The following is a 6964-nucleotide window of genomic DNA, read 5'->3' as shown; positions in this document are numbered from 1 at the left end:
AACACACAACAAAGACCTAAGACACACAGACAAAGACCACTCTGGAAATACAGACGGCTGGGAGGGCGGGTCTGTTCTCCAATCCAGGACAATCACCGACCGAATCCTCACCAGCACCCAGATGGGAATCTCCCAGGCGTCCCTGGGGTCCCTCCTCACCTCCTGGGACATCTCCCAGGGCATCACAATCAGTGAGCCCCTGGCACGTCTACCACTCACACTCGAGTCTCTCCTGAGACACGAGCCTCCCTCTCAGGCCGAGATGGGAGTGACTGCGAAACCAGAACTCCAGAACTCGCGAGCAAATATAGACCCAGAGTAGCAAATACAGTCCCAGAGTTTAGCCGGCACAAAACACAGACACAGACAAAGACACAGACGCTATCTCACCTCCAAGTTGGTCTTTGGAGACAAGGGTGGTCACCCATCCTAGACGAGCCCCCAAATGAAAGACCCCCAGAGTAGGGAGACCCTCACTCAAGTCTCGGGATGACGCGACACCCCCAAGAACTCACATAAGACCGTCCTTTTTGTAATCACATGAGGTTTATCGATAGCAACCAGTGCACAGGGGCAGTGGAGTTCGACCCCAAGAGGCTGGGAGAAGAGGTATTTAAAGGGAGAAACCACAACCCGAGGGGGCAGGGATGGCATCATAGAATAACAGTGAAAAATCACAAGGAAAAACTCTGTCCCCCAAGATTGTTTCCTAGGAGAAGCTGTCTCCTACTTCTCAGATTGTTTAACTTCATGATCTGCTTGTTCCTAGGAGAAGTTGCTTCCTGCTTCTCAAGATTGTTCTCTAAGATTTATGGTCAGCTAGTTTCTGGGAGAAAGCTGTTGAGCTGGCCAGTATAATTACCCATTCTATAGCCCTAGGAGAGGCTTCTTGGAACATACAGTTCTGGGGCCTAACCTGTTTTATTTTTTCTTCTACTCTAAACTTTGTGTCTAGGGGGCAACTTTAAAACTTTTACCTTTCACTATCACAGTATTACTGGCCCCTGGTTTCAGAGCCAGAGGTCTGCAACACACAATTATTCCTTGACAGTGAAGATGAAATTTGCATCAGAGACCTTGACTCCCCCAATCAGTAGTGGATAACACTCACCTCTTTCCAACAATTGATTGTTTATTAACAAACAAAAAGGGGGAATGATATAGAGTAAAAGAACTTAAGGAAAAATCACCCCAACCTGACTTGAATTTAAGCCCAAGACCAGGGTCAAGAAACAGGACCCCACCATTCCCTGAACTTGCCACAGAAACCCACTGTGGTGATTTGAATAGGTTTGGACCCATACACTCATGTGTTTGGATCTTTGGCCCATGGGGAGTGACACTATTAGGAGGTGTGGCCTTGTAGGGTATGTGTGGCTTTGTTAGAGGAAGTGTGTTGTTGTTGGGGTGGGGTCTGAGGCCTCATATAAACGCTCAAGCTCTGCCCATTGCAGAACAGTCTTCTCCTGGCTGCCTGTGGAAGACAGTCGCCTTCTGCTGCCTCCAGATCAAGATGTAGTGAAAGAAAAGGGGTGGTACTTTTCCACCAGTCTCAGGGCATCAAACAGCCACTCCCATCCAGGAGGGAGAGCCCCGATCTTAACTGGCACAGTTCCTGGAATGTCTCCAAGATGCCAGGGAGCCCTTTCCTCCCTGCAGGTTGTCTCAACTTTTTCCTGAGGAATGTAGATCAAGGACCCTGACGCTGCCCTAGTCTGCGGCAACCTAAAGGTCTACTGAGCCCACCAATGCGTGTATGCCCAATTACTATTGCTGTAACCTGCCTGCTCTTTATGAAATGTGTAAAACTGTACTAATAGATTGTTCCGGGTTTCCTCTCTTCCCGATGTAGGCGGACCCCAGCCAATGGAATAATTATCCGCTTGCTTTTGCATCGATCTCTGATCTCACATCTCATTCACGGCAGTCTCCTGGTAGTTAAGACTCAGGTCAAGTCTTACAGTAGAACTCTCAGCTGCCTCCACACCATACCTAACTGGATGCCACCATGTTTCCCTCTCCATGACAGTAATGAACTAAACCTCTGGAACTGTAAGCCCCAGCCCTGTGAGAACCCTGTCAGAAATAGCAGGTTACCACCCTGCCTGGGGGAAGGACAGATAAGGAAATGGCCTAAACAGGGAACCACCTTGCCTAGGGTGAGAACAGAGAGGGAAATGACTCTGAAAAAAGACAATGCCACGAAATACCACAAATTCCACAAGATGGACAGGACAGGGCCAAATGAAGGAGACAACCTTCCTAATAATTTTTTTTTTAAATTTTATTATTTATATAAGCACACTGTAGCTGTCAGACACACCAGAAGAGGGTGTGTCTCATTACAGATCCCATTATAGATGGTTGTGAGCCACCGTGGTTGCTGGGATTTGAACTCAGGTCCTCTGGAAGAACAGCCAATGCTCTTAACCACCGAGCCATTTCTCCAGCCCCCTAATAATTTTAAATGTTGCTCAGGGTAACCAATAGCAGTCGTCCAACTCAGGCGATCATTTCTCTGACAAAATGTTTATAAAAGGTGTGTGCTTTGTGAGCTCATGGTGAAAGGAAAATTATACAGATTTAAGGTTTAAAAATATAAAATTAAAAGAGTAAGTTTCAAAATCCACAGACTCAGGGCTAAACTATAAGAAACAAGCCCAGACAAGTCCAGGCAGCCCTGCCACTAGGACTAACAGACCATAAAGATAAAGAAAAGGAATGCAGGAACCAGCCCAAGCTATCAAGACTGACTCATAAACCATCTGGCAGAAGGGCATCTCCCCCAGCTTACCCAGTCACACTTTAACCAGATGTCCTTCAAACCCTGATAAGCCCCTGGCTTCTAAAATCCCGAATGCCCCAGTCAGCACGTACTCTTCTGTGCTATAATCTCACTGCTATGTTTGAATGAGCCAATCACTTATAGCCGCGCCGACTCTCCCCATCCCCCTGTTCCTCACCCTATAAAAACCCCTTGCTTCTAAAAGTCCAGGTCGACACCTCTGTCTCCTGCTCGGGATACGTGTTGGCCCGGAGATCTCTGTAATAGATCTCCGTAATAAACCTCGCCTTTGCTTATTACATCCAAAATGGTCTCTCTGTGTCTGGGGTCCGCGATTTCCCAAGACTTGAATAAGGGTCTCTCTTCGGGGATCTTTCAGGGGTCTCCTCTTGCCTGCGTGCTGGGGGACCCCAACATACGTTGGAACAATACCCTCTTGTGGACTGCAGCAATTCCGGTCTCTGTGGCCTTATTGAGTGGGGGTCTTCTGATGGACTTTTACAGTCCCAGTTAGATGTTTTCTTTTGTAGAGTTGCCTTGGTCATGGTATTTTTTTCAAACCAATGAAACCCTAATTAAGATACCCACCAGTCTTTGATCAGGACACCCCACCAATCCCTGAATAGAACCTACCAATTCTTGAGCTCACCCAAGCTCAGGAATTAAAATCCCATCAATCTTCATCCTGGAAATCTCCACCCCTTTCCCCAAGAAACCATAGAAACCCTGCCTTCTGCTCAGTTCTCTGCTGCTTCTGGTCCCTCCTGCATTACTTCAACCCCAGTGAACCTTCAATGTGAGGTTTGTTGTATTCCTGGCTCCCAATTGCCAGGACACCTCTTGCAGCAGAGCTTTAACACTTCCACAGGTAGAGAGTACAACACTTATGTAAGAGAATTCTACTCCCTGTTATGCCCAGATGGTGAGGTTCCCACAGACCACGAGAGACTGCCAGGAGCCCAACTTGTATGAAAAAGCTAAGAGTCTTTATTTAAGCTCGAGCTCAGACCCTCCGGCCTTTCCAACCCAGTGGAAGTTGTGGAAGGTCCTGAGTTGGTCTATTTGTAGTCAACCTGCGACTACCAGTCAAGGTAGTTACCTAAAATGGGAATCTGGGAATTAAAGGACGGGTGAGAGAAGAATGGGGCCAAGACAAAGTTCAGATCAAGGCTCAACTTGATGGCAAAGCAGCAGGCTTATAAAGGCAAAAAATTCACAAACCCAAACCATGGGTGTGACTGATGACTTAAATCATCCTGTGCTGGCAGCCAATGGCATAGGGTTTCATTTCTCAGCACAGGTCTCTCTTAAAGGAAGAAGAAACTGAGATCAGGCCAAAAGCGGAACTCCCAGCTCAGGTGGGGAAATTCAAGTGCTGGGCTAGCAAAAACAGCTGGTTAGGCAACTCCTGTGATGCAAGTCAGGGCAGAACCTCCACACCTATTTATGGTTGCCTTGGGGGCTTCCAACTTAGCAGTTACATGATTGGTTGATATTTGCTTGGTGCACTTCTATTGGCTAGTAATGAATTCAGCTTGGTATGAATGATGGCTGCTAGCTTAATCAATATACTTTAAGACTTTCCCCTTAGATACTTGTTGTTAGATAGCTTGTTGCTAGGAGTAGAGTGGCTATTTGCCTAGGGGAATTATATTTGTTGTCAACGGTGAGTTGGCTTTTGGAAAAAGTTGTTTTTTTTTCCCAGTAGCTGAGTTTGTCTAGAGGGCAAGTTAATCATAAAATGCAGTCTGAAAGCAAAATAGAGTTTGTAATGTGAAGCTGGGCCCTTCATCCCCCTCTTCAAAAGTACCGAAAGGGACCCAATCATAGGACCTCATCTCTGGTCTCAAGTTCTAATGGTTGATACCGAGACTTAAGGACCAAGAGCTGTACAGCATTAACTCAGTCTTTGACAAAGTTAACTAGTCTATTAAGGATACAAGAGCAGTATAAAGAATGGGCTAGTCAAAGAGAACATCAGGGTAGTTAACCAGGGGGACCCATTGATCAGATTACAACTGTCACAGTAGTCTTCTCCTCTTGACTATAAGGCCAGAGACACATAGTCAAAGCTGCCAAAGTTCTGTTGCTTGCTGGGGCTAGAACATCTCCCCACCAAAACCCCCTTGTTCTATTACATCATCACCAGCTTTCTGTTTTCAAACTCCTTCACTGTCTAGATTGGCTCTGTAGAATCGCATTGAACTCAGAGATCTGCATGGCTCTGCCTCCTGGGAGTAAAGGCTTGTACCAACATGCCTGGTAACACTCAGCTGGATGGACCTTGCTCCAAGGTCACTACTCCCTTAATTCAATTTAATATCTTTGAACACAGGATTTAGTTCCATTTCACTCCTTGGTGCCCCTTTCATACTCAAACCATATATTTTATGTTTTTCCTTTCTAAGCTTGCTATGCTTATTCAAAATGCTCTCATGAAACTTAACCAGAGAACAAAGTGTATGATGGGCATTTCTGAGACTTCCTCTGTTCATGCCATTAATCTGAGTCTCTTCACCTTAGTCTCAGGAAGACTCTTCTGACAAGGGCAAAAAGCAGCCGTGTTCTTCACCAAAATACTGTAAAAAACAGTCTCTACGCCACATACTGAAGTTCTCCACTGAGAGCTCTTGGGCCAGGTCTGCACAGTTCAAATCACTCACAGCAACAAAGTCTTCCATATTCCTTCTAGGATGGCTCATTAAGCTCCACTTAAAATGTTTCATTGTTTTCCAAATCCAAAGTCCCCAAATTCACATTCTTCTGAACAAAAGCATGGTCAGGCTTATTACAACAATACCCCAGCTCCTTGTACCATCCCTGGTACCAACTACTTAGTTAGGGTTTTACTGCTGTGAACAGACACCATGACCAAGACAACTCATAATGATAACATTTAATTGGGGCTGGCTTACAGTTTCAGAGGTTCAGTCCTTTATTATCAATGCTTATGCAGCCAAGAGCAAAGAGGGCAAGAGACCTAGGGGAGAACGACCTGGGATATATTGGGGAGGTTGATTTCACAGAAGTTAAGTCTGGAAAATATGGTTACAAATACCTCCTAGTGGTTGTAGATACTGTCTCTGGATAGGTTGAGGCTTTCCCCACCAAGCAGGAAACAGCTACTGTGGTAGCCAAGAAAATTTAGAAGAAATTTTCTTGAGGTTTGGAGTGTCCAAGGTAATTGGATCAGGTAACGGTCTTGCTTTTGTTTCTAAGGTGAGTCAGGGATTGGCAGAGATACTGGGGACTAATTGGAAGCTCCATTGTGCATACTGTCCCTAGAGCTCATGGCAGAATGAGCAAAACCATAAAGAGACCTTAAGTAAATTGTCTTTGGACACTGGCGCTGACTGGGTGGTGCTCCTCCCCTAGGCCCTGTTCTGAGCCCGGAACACCCCCTATCATTTTAACGTGACCCCCTTTGAGATCCTGTTTGGTACCCCAATACCCTCAGTCCCCCTGGTAGCCCCCCCAGTCGTGTAATTTCTATTTTACAGTGATCAAGTCCCAAGAAGAAGGGTTCAAGTAGGTGTCTCCCGTGGTTTCCTGTCCCCAGGTGGTGCAATAAAACTGGTCTGGAACCCTGCATCAGTGAACTTCTGCCCAGCTTCTTCTACCTCGAGGGCAAACGTAAATGGGGGTCTCCCACAGGTGATACGTTCATGTAGGGAATGCACATCCTAGGACACATCACCTGAGGGTATTGGGATTCCTCCGCCACCCCCACCCGGGGCAATCGTCACCTGCAACCCAATAATGATCAGATTCACTAAGAAAGGCAAAGAAGCAATGTAATGGCTAAAGGGAAAAAGTTGGGGACTCAGGTTGTACGGATTGGAGTATGATGATGGCCAAGGCAAGAGGAGGGCTAGCCAAACAGAAGAGAGAAAGAGAACAGAGTCAGTGCTGGTTCTAGCCTTGGTTTCATGCCTCCCCTTGGCTAACCACCCTCAGCCACCTTATTAAGACCCCTAATTGTTCTCCTGTTGTTGTTGATCTTTGGACAACAAGTTTATAGTCTTCATAAAAGAGAGAATAGGTGCAGTATAGCTGATGGTCCTGCTCCAACAATATGAGACCCTAAGGACAGGACCTGAAGAATGAGTTAGTCGCTCGCTAGAGACCCCTGAGCGCAGCTCCAAGACTGGATCTTGTACAAGAAAAAGGTGTGTGTGT

Source organism: Rattus norvegicus, chromosome 8 (assembly GCF_036323735.1).
Source record: "Rattus norvegicus strain BN/NHsdMcwi chromosome 8, GRCr8, whole genome shotgun sequence".
Taxonomy (NCBI): domain Eukaryota; kingdom Metazoa; phylum Chordata; class Mammalia; order Rodentia; family Muridae; genus Rattus; species Rattus norvegicus.
Note: the sequence above shows the minus strand (reverse complement) of the source record.